General features: G+C 33.8%; 1 pseudogene; it reads right to left on the bottom strand.

The window, feature by feature from the left end:
- Positions 1–4,485, bottom strand: part of LOC107697606 (probable carboxypeptidase X1) — an 18,160-nt pseudogene that overhangs the window by 11,985 nt on the left and 1,690 nt on the right.

The following is a 4,485-nucleotide window of genomic DNA, read 5'->3' as shown; positions in this document are numbered from 1 at the left end:
ATTACTGTTATTTCTGTTATTACTGTGTTATTACTGTGTTATTACTGAGTTATTCCTGTTATTACTGTGTTATGCCTGTGTTTATTGCTGTTATTACTGTGTTATTTCTGTGTTATTACTGAGTTATTTGTTATTACTGTGTTATTTCTTTGTTATTAATGTGTTAATCCCGAGTAATTTCTGTTATTCCTGTGTTATTCCTGTGTTATTAATGCGTTATTACTGAATTATTACTGTGTTATTAATGTGTTATTCCTGTGTTATTACTGAGTTATTCCTGTGTTATTTCTGTGTTATTACTGTTATTTCTGTTATTACTGTGTTATTACTGTGTTATTACTGCGTTATTTCTTTGTTATTACTGTTATTACTGTGTTATTCCTGTGTTATTACTGAGCTATTCCTGTGTTATTACTGTTATTTCTGTTATTCCTGTGTTATTAATGTGTTATTACTGTTATTTCTGTTATTACTGTTATTCCTGTGTTATTACTGAGTTATTCCTGTGTTATTTCTGTGTTATTACTGTTATTTCTGTTATTACTGTTATTCCTGTGTTATTACTGAGTTATTCCTGTGTTATTTCTGTGTTATTACTGTTATTTCTGTTATTCTTGTGTTATTAATGTGTTATTCCTGAGTAACTTCTGTTATTACTGCGTTATTCCTGTCTTATTACTGAATTATTACTGTGTTATTACTCTGTTATTCCTGTGTTATGCCTGTGTTATTACTGTGTTATTAGTGTGTTATTCCTGTGTTATTAGTGTGTTATTCCTGTGTTATAACTGTGTTATTTCTGTGTTATTCCTGTTTTATTACTGAATTACTGTGTTATTACTGTGTTATTTCTGTTATTACTGTGTTATTCCTGCGTTATTACTGTTATTACTGAGTTATTCCTTTGTTATTACTGTGTTATTCCTGTGTTATTCCTGTGTTATTAATGTGTTATTACGGTGTTATTAATGTGTTATTACGGTGTTATAACTGTGTTATTTATGTGTTATTACTGAGTTATTCCTATGTTATAACTGTGTTATTTCTGTGTTATTACTGTGTTATTCCTGTTATTACTGTGTTATTCCTGTGTTATTACTGAATTATTTCTGTGTTATTCCTTTGTTACTTCTGTGGTATTACGGCGTTATTAATGTGTTATTACTTTGTTATTCCTGTGTTATTACTGTGTTGTTCCTGAGTTATTTCTGTTATTACTGTGTTATTACTGTGTTATTCCTGTGTTTTTTCTGTGTTATTTCGGTGTTGGACCTTGATAGAAATGTAGTGGAGTGAAAAGTACAATATTTGTCTTTCAAATGTAGTGAAGTTAAAGTCATAAGTTCCCAGAAAAAATAATACTCAAGTAAAGTACAGATACTCAAAAAGTGTACTTAAGTACAATACTCAAGTAAATGTACTTAGTTACTGTCCGCCTCTGCCCACCTGTATGTTGAGTCGGCCCCTGTGTGGCCCTAGGCCCATATGCTTGTAAGAAGAGGCCTGAATCTGTGAGTCTTTAACTTTCAGAGACTCCAGACCCAAAGGAGGACATTCTGAGAAAGCAAAGAGATGATTTAAAGTGGAGGGGAATAGAGGAAAAGAAACATTGTGTGCTCCTTAGATTTTTGAGCCAAGTGGATTTTGAATGCAATTTCTAAAAACAAAAATAAAAAACTGTTTAGTAATCAGTGCATAAGATTTTACATTCAGTGCAGCTGCAGGACAAGACAAGAGTTCAGCTTGGCCCATCTGCTTTTCAAATACTTTCTCCCTTGTCTACCAGGCTGTTTTGTAGTGTCTCTTTAATAGTGTTACTATCTGTTTTTGAAGCCTTTAGGATCCATGCTGGAAACACCGATACCCCTATGTTTAAAAACTCCTATTCACTATTGCAGGAATACCCAAACGTTTTGTGGGTCAGCTGATTTAATTATTAGCTTTTCATCAGCTTAGCAACCTATTGCAGTTCCCTCGCAAACCCACAAACCCCAGTTTCATAAAAGCTGCACAACTGGGAAACTCGTATTTTCGAGTTGGGAGTTTATTATAACAACAAGAATGTCACGCAATCAAGTTGGAAAAATAACATGGAAGTAGCCTAAACAAATCAAATATTGTATTATATTTTGAACAATAAACCTAAATAATTACATCTGAATTCAAAATGATGAAAAATATTTCTGTCACTTACTAATACATGATATCACAACTATATGAGATGCATACTGTAAAAGTTAAGTGATTAACACCTTTAGCTATGGACTTGCTTTCCGCTCACTGATCTACATAGATTATAGATGTGTTATATATAGATCAGTGTTTCTGCCATGTTTCACGCCCCTTACATCATCACAACTGGGCAACATGTGTATCATGTAGAATTCTGAGTTCCCCACTTCCCCCAATTTACTGTTATGTACATAATTTTTTATATAGTATGCCGTAACATATAATTTTTATTCTTGCAATAATTTTTTTTTTTCTGAACAGATTTTGCTCTAATTAACTGAAACCCTTTTCCTTCCTTAAGTCTATACAAGCTTTATTATGATAACAATAAACAATTTGACTAGTTCATAATAACTGTCTGGTAAACAAAAGCATGTTCAAAAGCAATACAGACTCAATGCATGTGATGCAAAACATCCTGCAAGGATGTTTAATTCATAGTATTTATTATAAATGTGTCTTAACACACAGATAAAATCAGTTACAGTATGCATGGTATAATCTTTCATACTTCAAATCCTGCTCACATTGTATATAAATATTTTCCACAAATCCACATGCATTAACTGCTGCTATGGGGGCTTCATGCTCTTTTTATGCAAGTATAAGTAGTTTAAAGATCTCTTTACTTACTTTACTACTGACCTCCCAGTTAACCTTGTGAACTTCTTAATGAGCAAAAAGCTTGGATAATATTTCCAGAAATGTCTTGTTAGTTACTGGTTAGCATTATTGTAGCTGATTGAGCCTGTTGCATATGAACTTTTGTATCTGGACATCATGTAAAAGTGATCAGACTTTCAGTGAGAAACAAGCACATCTGGTTCTTGTGGGTGAGTCAGTCTGATGATTTGTGGAGTCAGCATTCCTCACCAGTTCATCTGAAAGTGGGGAGATTTCCTGGCACTGGTGATGTTTAGATGACCCAGTTACTTTGATCTGGACTATTGTCTTGCTGTCCTTTAAACTGTTTTATGCTTCAAGTTGATAGACAGCAGGGTTGTGAGATGCCGCTGGGCATGTCTTTAAGAAGTGTTTGGAGAGGTTTGGATGTAATTGGGCTTGTTACACAACCACCTCCCCCTATAAATCTGCTAAAACACCCCAATTTCTGAGATTAACTGAGAAGTTGAAAAGAACAAGAGCTGTTGCTTAAGAAGTTTCATTCCGACTACTGCTTTGTTAAAAAAGTGGGTTCTTGAATGGGTTCGCTGTCTCTGTCCTCATCATAATAAAGACTTAAACAAGCTTTATAATCCTAGCATATGTTCTGTACATGTCCTCATTTTAGTTAACCTCATACAAGATACATGATGGAATCTAAGATTTTCCCATAAATTTTGTCCATAGAATTCCTGCAGTTGAATATAATCTATAGAAAACCTTGCTTTTCAGCTCTGTGGTTTGTTTGGTTATGGAGAGAGCTAGTTCCCTGACTGTGTGACCCAATTGGCTTTGAAAACATGAAGAGGACTATTAGTACAGTGTTTGAATATGGCTGGAATTATGTAACAAGGCTGGCCTGCATATTTATGAACTGATAATCTGGGAGGGTTATTTTTTTTGCATGAAAGGATGGATGAATGGGTGGATGGACAGATGATGCATAGATGTATAAATATATCTGGATGGAAGTATGTATAGATATGTATGTATGTATGTATGTATGAATAGATAGATAGATAGTAGGGCTGTCAAAATGGCTGAAAAACTAAATTCGAATTTTGTACTTAAATATCATCAAAATTCGAATTATATTCGAATTTAAAATGCATAATTTCGGTTAGGGTGAAGAAAAGCTTTTGACTTCTCTCCTGAGGCCACAAGAGGGCGCATCATTCAAAGTATAAGATAACACGACTATCTGCGGGAAAAAAAGTGCATGTTTAAAATAATGTTTACAAACCACTTATAATTAAATTGCTTAAATAACTATAAACAAAACAGCATCATGTATGTATGCATAGTTTAATACAAAGGGCGGAAAGCCAATCACACAGAGTACATTTTTCATTTAAAAACATGAATTGCAGTGGGATGGGGGGGAACCGCCATTAAGTCTCGAGATATTTTTTTTTCAAAGTTGAATTTGCATGAATTTTTACATAGCTTTCTAAACATGCAGTTCTCTTGTGCGAGACGCAAGTGCAACGGTGATAGATGTCCCTCTAGAAAATGTGCAAAATATGCGCTCTGTGTGAACGGCTTGGTTTCAGTTTTGACATAAACAAGATCTTCTTTGCATTGATGTTC

Source organism: Sinocyclocheilus anshuiensis, unplaced genomic scaffold (genome assembly GCF_001515605.1).
Source record: "Sinocyclocheilus anshuiensis isolate Anshui unplaced genomic scaffold, SAMN03320099.WGS_v1.1 scaffold1364, whole genome shotgun sequence".
NCBI lineage: Eukaryota > Metazoa > Chordata > Actinopteri > Cypriniformes > Cyprinidae > Sinocyclocheilus > Sinocyclocheilus anshuiensis.
This window is presented reverse-complemented; position numbering and strand designations above follow the sequence as displayed.